At 43.0% G+C, this 23976-nt stretch overlaps 1 protein-coding gene across 2 annotated transcripts in view; it reads right to left on the minus strand.

The window, feature by feature from the left end:
* Positions 1–23976, minus strand: part of PRX (periaxin) — a 293671-nt gene that overhangs the window by 80850 nt on the left and 188845 nt on the right. For both annotated transcript variants that reach the window (XM_085625368.1, XM_085625369.1), the window contains exon 2: positions 17858–17913. The gene's annotated coding sequence lies outside the window, so the exon portion shown is untranslated. The remainder of the gene's footprint in view (positions 1–17857; positions 17914–23976) is intronic.

Here is a 23976-nt window from a genome sequence, read left to right on the forward strand (position 1 = left end):
CGACATTCTCCTTTATTTGACCTCTCTGAGAAGATCCCTGATCGTGGTTTAAGATATCCTTGAGATCTTTGGTAGATACTCCGGTTATTCCATAAACTGGAGCAAGTCCCTCCTATTCGTCGTGGCGGGTGATCCGCCGATCACCCCTCGGGGGTGTCCTATATAGATATGTACAGAAGGCTTTAAATATCTGGGTATCTTCCTCTCATTAGACCCCTCCCTCCATTATTCTCATAACTCATTAATCTCATAACCTTGCTCAGACTGCGTAAAGATATTGACAGATGGAGATCGCTCCCCCTTTCCTTGCTAGGGAAGGCTGCCCTCTTTAAAATGATGTCTTTACCCCGGTTCTTGTATGTCCTCCAGAACTCCTTAGATCCGATACCCGCGTCCTATTTTAGAGAAATAGAGAGCCTCCAAAGGGACCTATTGTGGAATGGCAAACCACGTATCACTCTCAGTAAGCTTTCCCTGAACTGGTACGACGGGGGCATCAGTCTTCCCAATATCAAATTGTACTACTGGGCGGCTCATCTGTCCTCCATTAACCACTGCACATATGTCCAGCCGGGAGACCCATGTTATAGTATGGATAGATGGCTCCTCTCCGGGGGAACATTAATAGAGCCCTCTACTCTAGGCCCAGACCCTACATACTTACGGGCCCCACTAAACACACAGTACATGTATGGCATGCGGCCACTAAATGCCTGGGTTGGGGGCGTAAGCTAACACTCGCAACGCCATTATGGGATTCCGAACAATTGGGTAGCTTGTGGATGTGTAAGGGGTTTGACAAATGGGACCTCATAGGTATTTCCCATATTGGCGATCTGTGGGACAAAACGGATATTAAATCATTTGCCGCATTGCAGCAACAGTATAAGCTGGCCGACTCGGAACGCTTCCGCTACACGCAGGTCAGACACGCATTACGCACTCAACTACAGCCCGGGATCACACTATCGGAATCATCCCCGCTACAAGATAGAATACTTGACGGCCATATTCCTGACAGTACCATTTCACTGATATACAAAAAGCTGGTTAACAACCTTTCGGATCCTCTCCAGGCCCTCCGAGAGAAGTGGACTAGGGACGGCATTGAGATGGACGGTGAGGAATGGCAGGAAGCTGTCTCCTCTCCCAGAGTGATGGCGATACCAGCTCGTCTCTGACTTGTCCAACTAAAATTCCTACACAGGGTATACATAACGGAGCCTCAAATGGTGCGGATGGAGAGGGCAGACGAGGGAGACTGTAGACGACGATGTGGCCAACTGGGAACCTTCCTTCATATAGTCGGGGAATGTGAGCTGATCCAACCCTATTGGCGTAGCATCCATGATATCATAAATACTGTCTTGTCCATGCAACTCCGTATGGAAGCCCGCAGGTGTCTATTAAACCTCTGGGAGCCTACAGATTTGAATGTCTGCTTGATACAATAGGTCACGTTGGGACTAATGCTAGCCAAGAGAAACTTCGCCCAGCGATGGGGGGCACCGCTCCCTCCTATAGTGCGAGACCGGGAAAAAGACTTGGATTGGGCAATGTTTCGAGAAAAAACTGTATATGTGGCCCGCGGATGTCCCAAAAAATGGTCTCGTGTTTGGGGCTTGTGGAACTACTACCGAGGAGATATATATGTCAACCTCCCCTTACTCCCATTGCCAAAGATCCCCCTTCACCCTAGACCTTCCACATATTATTCTGTATATTGTGATTTATCTACTGCTCCCATGAAGCCTAAGGTACTACTTCCTCTGAAATGTCATTGTATTGCTGATGTTTATTTCTCAATAAAAAATGTTTTACAAAACAAAAACAAAAACACTTGCCTTATAATTGTTCTCTAGTGCTTAAATTGGCTATTTCATATTCAACATCTTTGTGCTCCAGATAAATATTTCTGGGTAACCATGTCAGTTCTTTCCTTCCTTCCACAACCAAAGTGTGCCTTAACCAACTTTACAGTTAGAACAAAAACATCCTCCCTACAGATTGAAGATAAGTCTCAAAGGCATCTTTCCAGTCCTTCCATCCTATTAATGCTTTTCCTGGAGATTGCTGTAACATGGGTGGTGGTACTACGGATTCTATACGCAACTTTGTTTATTACAGTAAATTAAAACAATAACATTAGCCACTAGAGTCTCATGAAAAGTTACTAAACTCATTGGTGACTGGTAATGTTTGCTCTCTTGGTTCAGGTTTTAATATTGCTGCATGTAAAACTGGCCCTTGTTCCAAACTTCCATAACTTTCTTGGTGTGCTACCTTCCTACATGCAACTACAATAGTTATTCGGAGTGCAATAAACCAACTGTCACTGTTACCTGATGTTTGTGGTATTTGATTCTCACCAATAAAGGTTGTGTGCTGTTCAATTCTATCATTCTTGGTGTGGCCCATTCCAATACTCAAGGGCGTTAAACATCATACTGCAGTTTAAATGTTACTGGGGACACAAGATGGTGCTGTACGTCTCAACCCGCAGAAAGATGCCTTGTAAGCCAGGTATGGATACCGATGTATGTGCAGAACATCAGTGGCTGACTGCCTAACATGCTTATTTGCTTGGTAGCTTGTAACACTATGGTCTCTTCACTGATAAAAGCAATGATTAGACATTAAGTCCGCTGCCCTGGCAAAGATAGAGAGGGGTGTGCGGGGAAGAAGCACAGGCAGCAGCCGAAATAGGGCAGGGTGGCGGTTGGTAGAGAAGACCTGGGCCAAGACACTTGCTACAGAAATTTATCATGGTATGCAGGTCTACCCGTAGAAACCTTTTCATGTTTTCAAGTCTCCTGTTCCCTTGTGAATAGTATTATTGATGTACTGTATCAACCTCACTGTGTACCCATGCAAGTGATTCCTGTAAAGTATGGTCTTTTGAGCAATGTTAATAAAAAGAGTTTAAAAAAAGAAATTAAGTCCGCTGTGACAGTGAATGAAGTCTAACAATTCAGTTTAAGTGTCCTTAGATGGTGCTTGACTCATCAGCAGTGGTGGCAGCAAACCTCACCTCAACTGGATTCCTATGAGAACTTATGCTGCAATCTTCCTTCACAATGGTTGGTGGTCACAAGCTTGTCCCCAACTCGTCACCACTGATAAAATGAGCCTCTGGCCACTGAGAGGTAAATTAGGTAAGTTCTTCATTGAGAACTCTCATAGTGAGCTCCACAGATCAAGGACTCATCAGCAATAGCTTGCTAACCTTGCAACCTTCCTTCCCTTCCAAAGTTCCACGTTCGGGGTTGCACTGGCATATAGGAAAATCAGGCAGTGCTCGACCGCTAAATTGACAGGTCAGTGAGCGGGTCAGTTTGAAAGCTTTTTGTGGGCATGTTCCATGGTCTGTTGGGCTGATTTTTACTGTTGATTTCCCTGATATTAAAACAAGCATTGCCTGCAACAATCTAAAATTCATGCAGTCTTCTATACCTTGCAAAACACTTATACAGCGCATCTTTGCAATCTCAAAACTGCTCGAATTTGCAAACCTGGGCACATTTTTTAGCTATTCAATTCACTATCAGTGGCCACTTTTATTTTGGTGTCCTGGCCTATTTTCTGTCCTAGCCTGACCCTGCATATCAGAAGCAATAGTTATATTGTCCAATTAAATGGGAATAGACATGGCCCCAGATAGCACCAACAAATATGAAAACAAATTCCTGTGATCATGGGACACTGCAGGAAGAATAAACATGAAACAATGACACAAAGAAAGGATTATGTTACTTACCCTGTAAGCATCTATTCTTGGCATGTAGTGCTGTAGATTCACATGCTTTGCATAGTCCTGCCATCTAGTGTTGGGTCCGGATGTGTGCAAGTTGTTTGTCTTCGAAGAAGTATTCCGAATCACAAGGTAAAGTAACTCCTATTCTTGGCAATAGTTTGCATGGGCATTGACTCCATTCTTAGATTGTTTTCTCTCAGACGGGTGAGAACGGAGTATAGGAAAGTGTCAGTAAAGAGAGGTCCATGCGTATGCAAAGGTAAAACAGGAACTGCAACTGCCACAGGTGTATGGGGAAGAGGGTGGACGCATGTGAATATACAGCACTAAATGCCAAGAACAGATGTTTACAGGATAAGTAACATAATATGTTCGAGGCATGTGTGGTTGTAGATACACATACTTTGCATATACCGTAAAGCAGTGCCCTCCAAAAGCGGTGACTAACCTGTGGGTGTTGCAGTTGTTTGAAAGAGTGTATGTAGCACGGCCTGACCTACATTAGCTTGTTGGCGATCTAGAACATCCACACAATAATGTTTAGTGAAAGTGAGTGGTGTACACCATGTAACTGCTACACATATATCAGCCAGTAGGATATTGCCTAGGAAAGACATGGAAGCCCCTATTTTGCTAGTAGAGTGTACTTTAGGAGGTGTGGGCAAAGTCCTTTTGGCTTTGATGCAACATGTTTGAATGCATTTAATTATCCATCAGGCAATGCCTTTTTGGATATGGGCTTTCCTGTATATAGGGGAAGAAAAAGCAACAAATAGTTGTTTAGTTTGACCAAAGTCTTAAGTTCTGTCAATGTAATACACTAGAGTCCTTTTAACATCTAATGTATGAAGAGCCCTTTCAGCAACTGAATCAGGTTGAGGAAAGAACACAAGTAACTCAACGGAATGGTTAAGGTGGAAAGGAGAGACAACCTTTGGAAGGAATTTTGGGTTGGTACAGAGAACTACCCTATCTCTGTGTAGTTGGAAGAAGGGTTAGAGCCTGGAACTCACCCCCAAGTCTAAGTGAATTGATGGCAATTAAAAAAGCGACCTTCCAAGATAGAAATTGGAGGGCACAATAATGAAGTGGCTCAAATGGTGGACCCATAAGTCTTGTGGGAATGATATTAAGATTCCATGTAGGTGTGGGTGGAACTTGAGGTGCAATCACTCTCTAAATGCCTTCCATAAAATCTTTGATGACTGATACTTTAAACAAAGATAAGTGTTGACTATTTTGTAGACAGGTGGCCACTGCAGCAAGATGTAATCTTATGGAAGTGAACACAAGGCCAGAGAGTAGTAAATGTAGAAGGTAACAGACAATGTTTTGTACAGTAGCATTAAATGGATTGATACTGTTATTGTGACAATAATAGGCCAGTATTTTCCCTTTGGCTGCATAGCATGCTCTAGTAGTAGGTTTACAAGTTTCTTTTAAAATGGTCATACATTCTGGAGGGATATTGAGATAACTGAATTCTATGACCTCAGGAGTCAAATCACTAGGCTGAGTTCCATGGCATTTGGGTGCCTGATTCCTCCATGGTTCTGATTGAGAAAGTCTGGATTGTGAAGAAGTTACTCGTGTGGGACGACTGAGAGTTCAAGTAGTGGTGTGAACCATGGTTGTTGGACCCATGTGGGAGCTACGAGTATGGATGTGAGGGATGTTTGCCTGAGCTTCTGAACCAGAAACGGAAGAAGGAGAGGTGGAAAAGCATAGGCAAATATCCCTGACGAATTCATCCATAAAGCATTGTCCTTGGATAGAGGCATTTTGTGTTGTCTGTGGTTAAGAACAGATCAATCTGTGGAAATTCCCATGTGTGGAAGCACAGGAGGACTGTGGAGGGGAGTTCCCACCTGTGGATTTGTTGCTGCATCCTGCAAACGAGGTCAGCAAAATCATTGTCCATTCCTGGGAAATGTTCCGCTAGGAGATTAATGTTGTGATAAGAAGCCCAATGCCAAATGTTCTGAGACAGGTGTGAAAACTATAAAGAGTGCCCCCCCCCGGTATTGGTACATAGTACATTGTTGTCATATTGTCCGTCTGGACTAAGACACCTATGCCTATTAGGTGAGGTAGGAAGGCTTGCAATGCTAGGTGAACAGCTTGAAGCTCTAGGTAGATGATGTGGCTCTGGTGTTTGGTCTCCTGGAGACCCTGGACTGTGAGATCATGTAGGAGAGCACCCAACACTGCGTTGTCAAAATGATGTGGGGAGCAGGGTAGATAAAAGGCTGTCCTTTCAACAGGTTGCTTGTGTTCCACCACTGCAGTGAATGGAGAGTGAAGCTGTCTATCAACACTAGATCCTCTAACTGACCCTGTGACTGAGACCATTATTGTGATAAACATTCCTGCAGTGAACGCATGTGAAATGTGCAAGCGGGACTATTGCGATGCATGTTGCCATCATTCCTAATAGGCCATGACAATTCATACTGCCCATTGTTTGTTGGATTTGAACTGTGGTATTAGTGTTTGGAAATGTTGGATCCTGGATGTATTGGGATGGGCTAACCCGAGTTGTGTGTTTAGGATAGGCCCTAGATACGGCTAAATCTGTGAAGGTCGGAGATCGGATTTTTAGAAACTGATGGTGAAAGCTAGCTGATGTAACATGTTTATGGTACTTTGAGTGTGTTGTTGACACAGTGAAAGAGTATGGACTTTGATAAGCCAGTTGTCGAGATATGGGAAGACATGGATGTTTTGTCTATGTAAATGTGATGCTACCACTGCTAGTCATTTGGTGAATACTCGAAGTGCAGTAGTTACCCCGAACGGGAGAACTTTGAATTGACAATGTTTGCCTGCTATCAGAAATATGAGGAATTTAAGATGTGCTGGATGTATCGGGATGTGAAAATTGGTGTCCTTTAAGTCTATGGCTGAGAGAAAGTCACCTTGCTGCTGAAGTGGGATCACATCTTGAAGAGTGACCATGTGGAATTGCTTTAAGAGGATGTAATGATTCAAGGCCATAGATCTAATATTGGCCGTAAAGATCCATCCCTTTTTGAGGATTAGGAAGTATAGAAAGTATACTCCTGACCCATGATGTTGTAGTGGAACCGGTTCTATAGCACCTTTGACAGGCAGAGCTTAAACTTGCTGTTTGAGTAATGTTTGGTGTTCCAGGGAGGGCCTGCGAATGCAAGGTGGAATGTTTGGAGTTGAGGTGATGAGCTTCAGACAATAACCATGTTGGATAATGTCCAACAACCACTGATCCAATGTTATGGATCACCAAGTGGGGAGAAACCGCTGAAATCTGCCACTGACAGGTGTGGAATAATCGGGGGGAAGAAACAAGAGAGTCAATGTTTTGTGGAGGTTGCAGCACCATGTGGGGAAGAACCTTAGTCTCTACCTCTTGAATTATTGCCTCTGTATGTGCCCCTATAATAGCCTCTGGGAGAGGATTAGTGACTCTGACCTCTGTGGTATGAGGAAGATGCATCTGAGGATGTTGTCTTTGTGCCCGCCCTATAGGAGGTGCGACGAAAAGAGACACGAGGACTTGGGGTTTGTAATGCACCCATGGATTTCACAACCTCTGTGCCTTTCTACATATTTTCAAGAACCTGGACAACCTGTGGGACAAAATGGTCTTCCTTATCAAAAGGGACATTTAATAAGTTTTGTTGAACCTCTGGCTTAAAACCAGATATACACAGCCAGGTATGGCGATGCAACAAAATGCTGGTATTACTGCCCCTTGCAGCAGTGTCTGCAGAGTCAAGGGCATACCTACTGGAGGTATCAGGAATAGTTTTACCTTCAACTACAAGCTCTTGCCCTCTCTTTTTATGCTCCTCTGGGAGGTGCTGAAGGAGCTTCTCCATTTCGTCACAGTGGGCACGATCATATCTGGCCAATAACCCCATGGTGTTAGCAATGTATCTTGTTTTTGTCTATTCTACTTTTAATTTTCTATTTTTTAATGGAATGTTTGCAAAATGATACTGGAATGCACTTTACCAAGCTATCGGTATGTCGAGAAACACAAGTGTTATTAGGTAAATCAAATTAAGGAATGGTGCTGTACTTTTTTTTATCTGAGCTTTTATGGTCTTAAAGTCTGAAATAAAGAATTTTTGACGGACTGGGTGTTAGCGATATGTCAGTGATTGGCAGACTGCAAAGCTTCGCTTTTGCAAGAGGCCTCAATTAGCTTACTCTCCTTATCAGGAGATGGAGCTTCACTGGCAGCCTGGGAATTAGTCCTTTTACGTGAATAGGAGATAACAAGAGAGTCAGTGGAATTTGTCCCCTGATATAAATAAGGCCAGATGGTGAAGCTTTGTATTTTTTATCCTCCCTGGGATTGATAATACGGGTTTGCACTGGATCTTTAAAAATATCTGTATGCCAGAGCATACCCTTGAGCATAGTGAGGTATTGCGTTACCCGATGTATAGTGGAAAAGGTTTCAAAAAGGAAATCCTCTTCTATAGGCTCCTTATGTAATGGCACCTGATTGTAGGTTGCATTACTGCTAATAAGCTCCTGATAAGAGGTGGTGTCATCAGGAGGACATGGCTTTGCAAGGTACAGGTCAGGATCAGTGTCACCAGGAGGGTCAACATCATAGACCGACCAAGGACGGAGGGTTGTGATGATGAAAAGTATCATCCCCTGTGCCATGCCCACCTGGAAATGAATGTGATGACCCTTGAGGAGTAATATCTAATGGATGACCCACTGAATGAGGGGGAGAGGGTGAAGGTGGTGGAGGAATGAATGGTGGCTGAGGTGGAGAAGATGGTGTAAGAGGGTGCAAGAGAATGGTGGCCTAAATAATCCTCTTTTTTTTGGATGACACCGGTAGATCAATGGCCTCTTGGAAGGAAAGTTGGCGTTTTTATGGTGCAGGAACATTTTTGGACAAAATACGCCCAGTGTGAGGCTGTATATGGATTGTGTGCCGATTTGGAAATCTTCGGAACCAGGCTGGATTTCTATTTTGGTGCTGACGTGGTCGGTGCCAAGGATGAAGATGATTGGCTCGGTACCAAAGTAGGGAGCTTTGAATGGAATTTTGGTGAAAAGCCTGAAGATGGGGCATCCAACTCCTTTTTTGGTGCCCAACCATGGCCTTTTGGTAATGGTAGCTTGTGAGTCTTATGTTCAGTCAGAGACAAATGTTTTTTTTCACGCGGACGTCAGTACTCATAGTACGCTGACCCAGTGTAAAGCCCTGCATCTGGAGGTTGACTACTAGGTCGGAGTCGGAATTATCTATGGAAAAAGCCTCTTTCTCGGCCACAGAGGCCTCACGGAGTTCCTCCTCCTCCTCCTCTTCGATATCCTTTGTCTAAAAATGTTGGGCGTATCGTCAACCTTTTTCCGCTGCATCTCCCTACGATGTGCCCTGGAGTGCAGTAAAGTTTTTTTGGGTCGAAATGATCAGCAGGTCTCGCAGTCTTCTTCTTTGTGGTTGGGAGACAAGCTCAGGTTGCAGACCTGATGAAGGACAGTTCGCTGGTACTTTACGTGGCACCTGGGACAGAAGCGGTAAGGCGTCCTTTCCATCAGCAGGGCATTTTAAGGCGAAGCTGAAGAGATGGAAGATAGGCCTGAAAGGGCAAGGCCCGAAGGCTGCTATTAATACGCATCAATCCGACGATCAATAGTTTTCTTGATTTCGAAATGCAAAGTTGGAAGCGCATACGATAACAATACCGACGAGGGTAAGGGGTGAATAATGAACTGAAAGGAGTCCAAAATGGTCTCGAACCAGAGCGCAGTAATACATGTATGAACCGGGTGGCAGAAACAAAACAATATAACAATGGAGTCAATGCCCATGTGCACTATTACTAAGAGGAGGAGTCACTTTACCTTGTGACTCGAAAGACTTCTTCAAAGTAAACAACTTACACACATCCGAATCAAGCAACACATGGCAGGAATACGCAAAGCATGTGTATCTACAGCCACACATGCCTCAAACCTCTAGTTACTTGCCAGTACTATGACATAATACCAAGGGACATATTTATGAGAGATTTGCGCCATGCTTTCTCCACACAACATGGTACAAGCACAACGCAAACCTCTAAATCAAATTTATGGAGCCACGCAAAGCCACTGTGCGTGGCTTTGAATGGCTTCAAAATTCTGGAGTAAGGCAACGCAGTGTAAATTGTTGTGTTGCCTTACTTTGCGCAAGGGAGGCGTTCCATGGGGGTTGCGGTGGGTCTTCCCACGTGACTGTAAACCTGGGAATTCACCAAAAAGATACGTCTCTCCGGGAGAGGTGTATTGAGGAGGTATATCTTTCTCCTCGATGCAGCACACACCGAAAGAGGAAAAAGCCTATCAGGATTGTTTTTGTGCAGGAAGGTCCCCTTCCAGCACAAGAAACAATCCTGCCTACAACACAGGCTCCCTTGCAACATGGTGCAATGGTGCCTGCATAGGCGCTAGGCTGCCAAAATGGCACATGGGGAAGGGACAGGAATGTGTCGTAATGGATAAATATGAGACATTCCTGCCCTGTCCCTATGGGGCAGTGCAGCAAGTTGACTTTCTGCACTGCCCTGCCCCACTAATGTCATAAAAATTGACCCAAGTGTTTATGAACAGAAATTAAGATCAGATTGGGACAGGAAAGGGCCTAGCAGCAAAATAAAAGTTCCTCTAGTAGTGAATCAGATAGCAAACAAAGTGGCCCACATTTGCAAAGCAGTCTAGTTTTGAATTTTAAAAGACTCACTGTATAAGGGCCCGATTCACAGAACTAATCTGAGACAAAATCCTAAACTTACTACTTTTGGTATTCACAGAAGGCACTTACTACTTTTGGTATTCACAGAATGCACTTACTACTTTTGGGTAGGTTAAACTTACTACTTTTGGTATTCACAGAAGGCATTTAGTAGTAGTAAACTAACTTTACTACTACTAAATGCCTTCTGTGAATACAAAAAGTAGTAAGTTTAACCAAAAGTAGTAAATTTAACCAAAAGTAGTACGTGCCTTCTGTGAATACCAAAAGTAGTAAGTTTAGGATTTTGCCTCAGATTAGTTCTGTGAATCAGGCCCTAAGTGTTCTGCAAGGTATGGTGGTAATATCAGGGACAACAACACTAAAAACTAGCCTACCAGACCATAAAAGAGGTCCGCCAACTGCTAAACAATGGACCACACAGTGCCTCTCAGAATAGCCCTTCTGCCACTGCCAGATTGCCCTGAAGGCCAGTCCGACAGAACCGACTCTTTGGAACCACAAACTCTGGTGCTCTAAAACTGGAACCTGGATGTGAAACAGATTAACAGGCAGAAAACTAGGCACCAGCACAGTCAAGATATTCTTTGTCTCCACCATGATTAGCACTGTTTTTTTTTTTAGCTCACCTAGCTCTGTACCCTAACGCCTTTTTAAACTTCCAGACAAAAGCAAACCAGGCAATCTCTACCTCTCCTAGTAGGGTTGTTTTTGTCTCTTGGTAGCTCATTTGTTTCTGCTGGCAGTGCATCTTATATATATTACCTGGTCCTAGTGCGCCTCATTGAATATCTAGGCACAGATCTACAAGAAACTAATGCAGCGCGGTGCCACAAGTCATTTTGCTGCGCCGCGCTGCGTTAGTTTGGAAGCACAGGAATGCAACATATTTACAACAATATGTTGCATCTCTGTGCTTCCCCCTGCGCTGGCGCACAAACTGCTGCCATGTGCCGGCGCAGATGTCTGCGTTGTGGGGAGATCGTTTTTTTGCAGGAAAGGGCACCTTCCTGCACAAAAACAATCAATTGAGGTGATTTCCTCTTCCAATGTGTGCTGTAGAATGCAGCACACATTGAAAGAGGAAAAAACGAGGAGAAATTAAAACATTTCTCCTCGTTGCACCTCGCTACACCACCCCTAGGGTGGTGTAGCGAGGTGCTGCTATCAGGCTCCCTCTGCAATAGATGGTTTTTCATGTTTTTCACTTATACTCCACCCACCCTGACTACTGCTTTCCACTACACCTTCAGTGAGATTATGAATATTTTCTCTGTGATTGTACTTCTTACTGAAAATTTAAAATACGCTAAATATCTGCTTGATACAGCCGTGCCATATAAAAATGTACCTAAATATTAAGTGAATAAGTAAAGGAAATGATTACATTAATGATAAATAAATAAGCAAATAAATGCACAAGTAAATAAATAGAGAACAATAACTTTTAAATTGGAACGCAAGCTTTTTTGAAAAATTGTTCTTTAGAACTTTTATTTCCAAACTTTTCACTAATTATCTCCGTGCTGCTTTCACTGTCAAACAAATTAATTTTTGGGAGTGCAGCGTAACTGCGTGGAAAGAAACCAGAGTATTAATATATAGCGTGGTGATCTCATCAATGTGGTTTACAGAGCACTAACATATTGCCATATAGCCAGTTCTTGGGCATTGATCAGTGGACTGCCCATGACCAGGTATCGGGTGGATTGATCGGCAGAGTGTTCTCCAATTGGGGGGTGCCAGTAGCTTAGAAGGGGTAAGGTTCCTATCCATTTCAGTCACCTTTTCTGTGATTGGTGTAAGTGATTTCATCTATTTACAAACCCTGAGATCACTTACAAGCAGATTTTACTGCCATTATCAAGCATAACATAGAACCTAATCATGTTCATACTTTTTAACAGGTGGGGAGCAGAAATGCCAAGAAATGCTTGTTACCCCGCTCCATTTAGATGCGGGTGAACCACTGGATTTATGTTGGTTGAGGCCAGCGGTGTAGCGTGGGCTGCCAGTGCCTGGGGCAGGCAAGTATACTTCCACTTTTCTTTGAAAATTTTGCACCAATAAGAATGCCTCTAAAAATACTGCGTCCGGGGCAACCGCCTCTCTGGACCCACCCCACGCCACTAGCTGAGCCTCAGCTCAGTCTTCTGGTGGAAACCCTTGACATGGTGGCCTGTCACTGTGACAGTTGCTGCACTATTTAGGGTTTGGCAACCATGAATGGGTTTCCTCACTTAGGAGCACCAGTCTGTGCTAAGAATGGTTCAGAAGGACAGGTAGAAAACTCCCTATGCGTCGCAGCCATTACTTTTTTTAAATTCAAAAACTTTTATTTTAGTGCAACAAAAAAAATTGCCTGATGGGGTCAAAAACACATGGCACTCACTTAGCGTTTTGCTTGTCATAGAAAACATCCATAATACTGATGGGAGTAGTGCAGGCAGTGTGATCCTAGGCAGGTGTGGATCTAAAAAATGTTGGGTGGTTCTCATTACACTGCTTGCTTTTAGAAAGCATGCAAAAAACCTGGATTTTTAATAACTACATTCAACATAGGGTTCATTCAGCTGTGTTCTTTCCGCTAGCGGCAAGGCACCCTTGGATAATCGAGCACTTTAAAACTGCTTAACATAACATTAAGAGGAGTGGAACCCAGGGTACACACTGATCTGGCCAGCAGGAGAGGTGACCACCAGTGTCTCGATGACTTCCATAGTCTCTTTTCTTATCTCGCCCTGCCAACTGGCAATCTAATGTCTCTTTGCTATGGGGTCATGTTCCACTGGGGGACAGCACGCAACTTCACCATCATCATGGTGGAAGAGTAGATGTCACTTTGTTGTTTTTCCAAAGTCACTGCATGCAGAGGATATTATGATTCCCCTCTTAGCCAAGGCATTTTTGGTAACCCTTTGATTTCTTTATAGCAATGTCAACAGGATCCTGTCTTAACACTATAGAACAATATGCCCGACCAAATCACCACCGTATCCACTTCAATGTGACATCATAATCTGATACCCACACCCATCAGTAGCGGCTGCTACCGGGTGGGGGTTTATTAACAAAAAACAAGACACCTTGGAACTGCTGGCCGCTGCCTCCTCTGCGTCCTCTTCCTTCTTCTTGGGCCGGCAGCAGGAAGCACCCGGCACACAGGCTCCCCTGGGCCAATCACAATGTTGCAATGCAATGTTGTGATTGGTCTGAGCGCCGTGGTTCGGCGCTCAAACAGTAACAGGGAGCCTGTGGATGTTCCTCACCAGGCTGTGCAATGCAGCCTGGTGGGGAACATGCAAAGTGCGCATGAACTGTTTGGTCGACCCAAGAGGGCCAGCCAAACAGTTCATGCGTAATTTAGGAGAGCAAACCACTCCTCCCCTGCTCTGGCCAGCCCTGCCCCACCGCACACTGCACACAGGCCACTGACTGCATGCAGTAGGAAAAATAAAAATTATAATAACATAATGTTATTGTCATTTTATTTTTCCTTTTTGCGCAGTGCGGCAAAGGTCCTCCGCCTTAGCGGAGAAGCTGCCACTGACACACATACTTAAAAAAAAACTTCAAAATCATATACGTCCACTCAGAGAAAATATTACATTTACACTTCAAAGATATCTGCCTTTTCCGATTTTCCCTTTAGTCAAAGCAACGGGGACAACAGGGGACAAGTGGAGTGTTCTTTCCTCAGATAGGTAGTTTTGAAACTCAATTTCACCTACTGAGCAACTTAGTACCACAATGTACGTTCCTCAAATTTCAAAAATAGACAGGTTGCCTGACTTGTTATTCAGACTTCATACTGTGTTCTTCTCTCTGCAGGATCATTTCCCCAGCAGTACCGCAGTATTGCACACCGTGACCAGGGCCGGACTGGCTGTAGCGGGCTGGTTTTGGACCCCTGGGGGATCGTTTTTGTTTCCGGAGGATGGCAATATCTGTCCCCTGTAACAAAATCAGCCCAAACTGGCCCTAGCAAACAGCTTGGCCGCACACCATCTTTCCCCCCAGGGGGGCCGGCCAAGCAGATTGCCAGGGCCGGTTTATGTTCTCAGTCCGGCCCTGACTGTGACAGGTGCCAAGAGTGAGATAAAAAAACAACAGAGGCAAGAAGTACACGCACAGCGTGCCATGGAGAAGAGAGATGTGGTGGTAGGAGAACAACCCTGCTAAGAAAAGAAAGACAATCAGAAGCGTGGTGGTAAAACCAAAGAGTCGTACCACAGTATGGAAGCCAGTCCCAGGTTTGCATTCGGGTTGCGACCACGCCCCATTCAAGCATCCCTGAATGTTGTTTTTTTCCTAAAATACAAAACAGCTTCAGGGAAGAAAGGCATTTCAAAAAAGTATGCAGCACGTGGAGGTGGGGGTAACATAGCGTTACCCCCACCTCCACGCGCTGCATACATTTAAAAAAATACATTTAAAAAATAAGCTAGTTTGGGACTTTACAAGACTGGCACGTAGGGCCTGTCAGTGACTGTAACACTGCGAAAAGTCCTAGAGACCTGTGGTTTACTCATAATGTAAACAGTTGCCCTGTGGAATTCCTATGATTTTCCACCATCTGATCCAGCACCATCATGAGCAAGATGACTTAAGCCCAGAAACAAATTTCCAGGAAAATCTCAGACTGAGCAACTGAACTATAGAGCAGGAAGGGTAAACTTGCATAAGCTTTTGGAGAAAAAAAAGAATAGCTGTGGAGTAACGTTCAGAGCTGCCGGCTTTGGACTGGAGGAACCAGGTTTGAGTTTCAGCGTCGACTCAACATGGTGTGATTCTGGGCAAATAACTTAGTCTCCCCGTGCCTACAATAATGTCCTTGTGTAACGTAATTGGTGCTCATGTAAAGGCCTCGAATACCTTCGGGTCGAGTCTGCGCTATAAAAAAATGCAAGACAAACAACAAAAATGGTGGCTAGGGGGTGGGGCATGCTGTGGAGAGGGTTTTGGGGTCATCTCAACTAGCCAAAGAAATAATTACCTATAAAACAAAATATGTAGCATCTCGAGAAACAGGATATTCTTGTATGTGCATATCATGAAACAACCAGACTGCTTTACAAAGCAACAATGAAAAGTCAAACACATAAATATATCAATATTTATGGTTATCATGAATAAAAGCTGCTAAACCTGAAAAAACTGCATATCACACTAAGGTCCCAATTTGTACCAAATTACCTGAGTATAAGGGCCCAACAATTAAAGATCCTGAGTATGGATGAACAGAGAATTGAATGTCAACATCGCCTTCAAGGAACACAATGCCAAAAAACACAAAGACGGCTTGCTTCCAAAGAAAGTGAAACCGGTCTTCCAGGCAGTTACTTCAGAGCTGCAGTTCAAGGCCTTGTAGTCTTGCATCTGTATGGTTGTAACGCCTTGTTCCATGGCCTCCGAGACTCCACACTATCCCCCCATATAGGTATCTAACATACTGCAGCGCATCTCATCCAGGGCCTGAAGAAATATGATCACATCACCCCTAGTCTGATGGAAGACTCTGCTGGCCTGTACCATTTTCAAAACCAGCTGTGGCATTTACAAAGCGATCATGACCTGCAGCACCACTTATCTTGAAGAGGAGCTCCCATGCCTGGTGGTTCTCGGCACACTGGCAGCCAGGAAACCATCAGACTGCAGATTAAGAAGTGTAAACAGAAAAAAGCAAGGCAGCAGACTTTTCCATTTATATACACAGGATCTAAAACAACATCCCCGTATCAAACCGGAACACCCAAACGCTGCTCTGACTTGGGAAAGAGTCAAAGACATACCTCTTTAAAGAACACTTCATCACAATGCATTAACAGGCCACAACCCAACTACCTCTCCTTGCAGTGGTTAACTTTATGATTGTTTTACAGAGCCCTGCTGCCTCTTGGCTAGATTTGCGCTATATATAAATACCACATACCTTATGCAAAGAATCATGAATAGACTATCCAAAAGCAAAGGATCAGAGGAACATGAGTCAGGATCAGTATCAAAAATCACATCAGTATGTATAGCAATGTAAGGAGCTCTACTAGATATTATAAATGAGGATATAATACATTTTAAGAGTAATGTTTCAGATGAAAATGTGATATTTCAGACACAGAAAGTGGCAGACACAGAACTTGGTGGATGCTGATTCGATTGAAACCAAGAGGCTTCCTATTTGCATATGTATGCAGGGGGATGAAACTTTTAAATGTGCATTTAAAGGAAATTGGCTGAAACTCCGTGGAGATCGCAATAGACTGTTACAAAGACAGGAACTCCCAAATCTACATTTTAAATGAAATGTTAAATAATTGATGTATAGAAGTATGCTGTAGACCAAACGTGTAAAAATTCTACTAATGATTTTATGTGTTTATATAAGTATGCGGCAGTACTATTTAAATGTCATTGATGTAATGGTTTTTGTTTTTAAAAGACCGATCACAAATAAATAAATCTGAAAATCTAAATCACATCAGTATGTATAGCAATGTAAGGAGCTCTACTAGATAATATAAATGAGTATATAATACAATTTAAGAGTAATGTTTCAGATGAAAATGTGATATTTCAGACACAGAAAGCGGCAGACACAGGCCTTGGTGGATGCTGATTCGATTGAAACCAAGAGGCTTCCTATTTCTTAAGGGTACTCAGGACTCACTGGTCCCTCAAAGGTGCTCTGATCTTGCACAGCTCATTGGAACAGGTGCTCGCTTGGTAGGAGCCTGAAGTGGGCATCACTTTGTTTTCCACTTAGAGTCAAGTGTCATAGATCCCAATGCGGTCTGAGGCATGGAGGGCACAGGCTCCATTCAGGTACAACAACAACAAAACTTCAAAAGTTGAGAAACTCAAGGAGCATGAGTGTGATAGGTGCTGCTTTTGATATCCCCAAGCTGAATATGTTTTTGCTTACTAGTTTTCTGCAAATTAGATTAAATGTGGGTACAATTATGCTATATCCTAGTATTCCCATTTTTTGTCCTTATCCCACTTAAATGTTCATTTCAACATTCCCCTTCTTGGCCTGGCTACCAATTTCCACTTTCTACCTCAAATATGGTGCCTTTGTCACCCCATATACTTAGATCCCTGCTCCTGGAGTCCCTGCCAAGACCTGCATCTGATACACTTGCCTTCTTCTTACCCAGTCGAGCAGCAGGGAGACTCCCAACCCACCGCCCATCTGTTCACAATGCCAGCACCTCTTCCCCGGTGAAGCGAACCAATGACCAGCTGCCAAAACTGACATAATGTAATGTCCGCCCGACTGTTTAACAGAAAAAAATACCTTCCCATACTGCATATCAATAAGCCACAAAGCACAGTAAATGCAGCCAGTAACTTACAGATGGCGGGTTTCCTTCGGCGAGTTCATATCTTTCCTGCAATTCCTGCTCTGCGCCTGTCAAGGAGGAAACAGGAGAAGTCAGTGGTCGCATCCACAGAAATACCACGAGGTGGTGACGGCCGAACCAGGCGAGGAAGGAAACCCCAGTGAATCACAGCCCAACACCCTGCACATTGCTTCACGCTGACTGAACATCCGTTCCAAGACTGGCATTTTGGCGAAAGGCAACACAAGTAAAGAGGTGGAGTCAGAAACGAGCATGGAAGTCGATGTTTTTTGGAAACAATGCACGGCTCACAATGACCTTTTACACCGCGGTTCCAGCCACTACCCTGTTGTTTGTTTCTACTCATTCCATGAAAGCAGTTACATAACTGAGTCAGCGACAGATTCCTAAAAGCCACGTAGTAGGTATGAAAAAACTGCGATTGGATCAATTTACTCCTACGAAAGTTCTGTGAAATCCTGAAAATAAAAGTCTGAGCCCTGAACTTCGTATATTCAAAAAACTTGGAAATGTTGTTTTGGCAACACTCGTCAATGAGGTCTACCCTGTTTTGTTTCCTGCTCACTCATAAGATACACATTTACTTCAGTTCTGGGTTTACATCTTTTCTCGCTCAAGGACCAACCTTGCAACTAATTGACAGGCTCAACATCACCCGATAAAGGCCTCCACATCCGAGTGTCACTCTGAAACTGCACGGATTACTTCTGCACAGGAATGCAGGCTGTGGCCAGGAAGGGGATGTATGACAATATAATCATATTTACCGCGCAATGCCGTTACCACGCATGACTTTACCACACATGGCTGTATCACGCATATACCTTTACCATTTATTCCTTTACAACACATGAACCTTTACCATGCATGCCTTTACAACGCATAAACGTTCACGCACGCTTGTATCACGCATATACCTTTACCATTCATGCCTTTACAGCGCATAAACCTTTACCACACATGCCTTTATCACGCATATACCTTTACCATACATGCCTTTACAACGCATATACCTTTACCATGCATGCCTTTACAACACAAGGTAAGTATATGGTAAGGTAAGTGAAACCCATACATATAAGAGAGACATATATATATTTTATATATATATATATTCACTGAAAAAACCAAAGGTTTCAGGGGCGTTATAGTTAGCTGGACATTTCCCTCGTACAAAACCCTAGAAATTCCCCTGTTATAGTTAGTTCAGCTAACTATAACTCGCGCCCACGCGATGCACTGCTGATGACGTCACATATTACATCACTCATGACATGGTCAGTGACATCACTGATGATATCACTGATGACATCTTAAATGATTGGTTAAGAAAAAGCAGTTTCAACGTGGAGTACATATCAAAGGATAAAATTTGCTCAGATCAACCACACCTGCTACTTGCATTTGAAAGGCACTGTTCGAACTTAAAACAATCGTCAACTTTTAACCTGCACGTGTCGTTAAATATTCAAGAAAATGTTACAAAAAAATATCGTTAAGTTTTAAAAAATTGATGAACTTTTAACCTGCACGTGTTGTAGAATGTTCTAGAAAGTGTGTTGATAGAATACGTTGCACTTCTGACTTCTATGTGTTGTTCAATATTAAAAAAACGGTTCATATGGAAAATTAAAAAGAAACCAATAGAGAAGTTTTGAAACCTAAAAGAATCAAGGAACTATTCTAATTTATTCTTTACATGTATTTATGTGTGCAGCAACAAAATTATAGACACAACAGCACTAGGAAGAGGAAGAAGCAGGGGGTGGGGGGAGGGGGGGAGATGGGCAGAATGGCACACATGCACAATTAAGTACAACACACATATAGACTAACAATGGCCAAAATGAAACACACCAACAAGAAGCACAAGTCACACAACCCGCCATTATCACACCACTGAACGAGCATAGAAGTGAAAACCACGCTGCATTCATACAGGATGTGTACAAAGGCCAGTTGTTGGTGTTGTGGGATGTCTGCGACCGTGGTCATCATGGATGAGATGCCCAGCATGTGGCACATGGTCGAGTTCACTGTGTGTTATGTTGCCAAACGGCTGCACCTCCCTCCCACGAGCCCCCACACTTTTGTACGGTGCGCTGTTGTATCTCGTGCACTCATACAGCACACCATTGTAATGCCTATTTGCGCATGTCATGCTACTTTCCAACTACAACATCACAGTGCCGTTTGGAGGTGGTGCATGCCAGTTTAAAACATCAACTGCTGCGGCTCTTGTAGCAGGCCACACCAGAACACAGAGACACACATACAACACTTCCTGTACACGGACATGTCCGAGACACCCCTGCACTGACCTGTGAACCCCAGACCAGCACACGCCAGTTGTGCATGCAGGAGGATGCGTGCGTAGCTACACATCCAGGCTCACTGCCAACGCTAAGGTGACAGCACACTGTGATGTTGCAGGGTTTGTGCCTATCATGCTAAGACAATGACCACAGGGACACACTTACTAAGATGTGGGTTTGGGGGGCATTGGCGGTCCTGGAGTTGTTGAGATGAGTCTTTTGGCCCTCATGGGAATCCCTGGATCATGCTCATTGACTCTATGGTACCTGTGGGTGTTCTGGTGTGGCTCTTGGCTGTGTTCCCTTTCATGGTGCAGGTAGTTGTCCTGCTTAACACCAGCAGAAAGCAGGTGTAAAATCCCTGGTGCTAACGTGTCTTATTGACGGAATTTGTTTCGCATTGCAATTGGTGTGAAAGTTGTGATGTGATTTTTTTCGTGTGCAGAACAATATACGAACTGAGCAGTGTATCTCATCAAGATCCAGCACCTGACGCACTATTCCCAATCAATATAAATACAATGAGATTTCTTAATAGATTTTGTGTGTACACTGTAACTGCAGCCAATACCTCAGTGCAATTCAATACAGGATTTTAGTACTTAGAATAAATCGGAAAGGTGCACCTCGTGTCTTTTTGCACGGGAACGGCTACTCTCCATTTCATTATCAGCATTTTAACGGAAGTAAAGTTGAGATAAATCTAACACACTATTCAGAAGTTAGTGCAAACTGCAGATATCACCAGTATTCCAGCGATAAGTCCCCCAAAATGTAACACCATGGTGGACTCCATCAAATAACAGTAATAAGAACAAGAAAGAGTCACACAGCAGTTAAGAGAACAACCAAAAACGTTATTATTGTTTTTTTCAAACTTTATCTTTTATAACAATAAATATATAAACGAAAAACTATTTTCAAACTTTATTTTTTTATTAACATATATATGAACAATAAACTAATAAACAAAATGTAACAACAATAATAAAAAACAACAAGGCGGAACACTACTGTGGGGACAATGGATGTCGACGACAGACCTGGAAAATAAGAAAGATTGTTTAAAAAAAAACAACATGGTATTCTCAACAAAATACCACAAGAAACACATCACAGATATATAAAATGCATACAGCTAACAAAATTTTATACGTTTAACTTACAAAAACTGTAAATGTTGCCGCTTTAAAATATTTACCGAATCTGAAGAAAATGTTTTGCAGAAGGCACCACACAAACAACGTTTTTCTTCAGTGGTGAGGAAATATTTAACTTTTTCCAAAAAGCAAACAAAGACCAATGCCACCTTCGTCACTCGCAAGATTTGCCAAAGAGTTCTGTTACGAGGAGATCCTAACAAAAAATACTCGTGCGGCAAAGCAAGTATGATGAAACACCTAAGGACCCTTCAGCCAAACAATCTTGCACGAGAAGAGTGCAAACAGATGAGAAACACTCCTGTTCTGTATCTGTAAAAAAGAATCACAAATAAATGTATATTAATAACTTTCAAATTTATACTATTCCATTACTGTACAAACACATTTTATATAAAAACTGACTAAGAAACTATAGCCCTGAACCACAAGTGTGACGATCATTAAAACACTACATGCATAGTGCATACTACTTTGAAGCAGTTCATGCCCTAAAGCCTACCTCACTAAAAGACTACATACTATCTGACTAAATGATTACAGTAGTATAAGGAGACACACTTGGTGACTCACAGGGTGTTTGCTAGAAGAGTATGAATACTAACTAGGGAATAGAAGGTGTGAAACACAACTGTGTAGGTGATTAGAGGACTGCATCCATACTGCATAGGCATTTAAAGCAGTCCATGTGCTAAGGCCTGGCTCACTGCATGACTACTTGGGTACTGACTGAATGATTATCGTACAGCAAAGAGAGTGCCTAGGTGAATTTATAAGTGCTAGGCTTTTCGCACAGAGAATAGATTAGTACTTGGTACTGAATGGGTCACTAGAGGAGTGCAAAGGCAGTGACAAGTGCTGGACTGTATGGATACTGACTAGGAAATTGAAAGTGTGAAAGACAAGTGTCTAGGTGGTTAGAAGACTGCATGCATAGTGCATAGGGGTTTGAAGCAGTCCATGTGCTAAGGCCTGGCTCAGTGTATGAATACTTAGGCACTGACTGAATGATTAGAGTACTGCAAAGATAGTATCTTGGTGAATTTATAAGTGTTTGGGGTTTAGCACAGTGAATGGTCACTAGAGGACTGCAAAGAGAGTCACAGGGTATTTCCTGGAAGTGTATGGATACTGACTAGGGAATTGAAGGTGTGAAAGACAATTGTGTAGGTGGTTAGAGGACTGCATACATAGAGGATAAGGGTTTGAAGCAGTCCATATACTAAGGCCTGGGTCACTGGATGAGTACTTGGGTACTGACTGAATGATTAGAGTACTGCAAGGAGAGTGCCTGGGTGAATTTATTAGGATTTGGCGCTGTGAATGGATTAGTACATGATGCTGAATGGGTCACTAGAGGAGTGCAACGGCAGTGACAGGGTGTTTGCTGGAAGTGAACGGATACTGACTGGGGAATTGAAGGTGTGAAAGACAAGTGTGTAGGTGGTTAGAGGACTGCATACATAGTGGATATGGGTTTGACGTAGTCCATGTGCTAAGAACTGGCTCAGTGCATGAATACTAAGGCAGTGACTGAATCATTAGAGTACTGGAAAGAGAGTGTCTAGGTGAATTTATAAGTGTTTGAGTTTTGGCACAGTCAATGGATTAGTACATGCTGTTGAATGGCTCTCTAGAGGACTGCAAATGAAGTGACAGGATGTTTCCTGGAAGTGTATGGATACTGACTAGGGAATTGAAGGTATAAAAGACAAGTCTATAGTATGTTAGAACACTACATGCATACTGCATAGACATTTGAAGCAGTCTATTTGGTACTTAGAAACTGACTAAATAATCAGACTACTTCTAGGACAGTGCTTAGGTAAAACTTTTAAATTTTCAGTTCTGCCACAGTGAACAGAATAGTACATGGTACTGCACCTTAGTGTCAAACCCTGACTCATTTTATCAATGCATAAGCAAAGACTAGCTTCTAATGCTACTAAAACTTAACAACATGAGAGGTATTAAATTAGTTATCTGTCAGCAAATACACGATGTTACCAAATGATTCTCTCACAGTGATCCCAAATACACAGTAACTCACAGTGTGATTCTAGACAAGCACCACTATCCCTATGAGCTTACCAAAACTCATTCACTACAGTGCAAGTGGTAAGGGAACTGCACACAATCTACATATTTCACAACCGCAATTTACTGTCAATGCCTGACTCATATAATGAAAGCATAAGCCATAACTGTCTTCTAATGCCACTAAAACTTGACAACATGACATGTTTTACAACACTTATCTGTCAGCAAATACACAATGTTACCAAACACTTCTCTCACAGTGGTTCCCAAATACACACAGACTCACAGTGTGATTCTAGACAAACAACACTATCCCTATCAGCTTATCAAAACTCATTCACTACATTGCAAGTGGTAACGGAACTGCACACAATCTACATATTTCACGACTGCACTTTAGTGTCAATGCCTGACTCATTTATTCAACGCATAAGCAATGACTGGCTTCTAATGCTACTAAAACTTGACAACATGACAAGTTTTAAAACAGTTTTCTGTCAGCAAATACACAATGTTACCAAACGCTTCTTTCACAGTGGTTCCCAAATGCACAAAGACTCACAGTGTGATTCTAGACAAGCACCAGTATCTCTAG

This window comes from Triturus cristatus, chromosome 9 (genome assembly GCF_964204655.1).
Source record: "Triturus cristatus chromosome 9, aTriCri1.1, whole genome shotgun sequence".
In the NCBI taxonomy this organism is placed as follows: domain Eukaryota; kingdom Metazoa; phylum Chordata; class Amphibia; order Caudata; family Salamandridae; genus Triturus; species Triturus cristatus.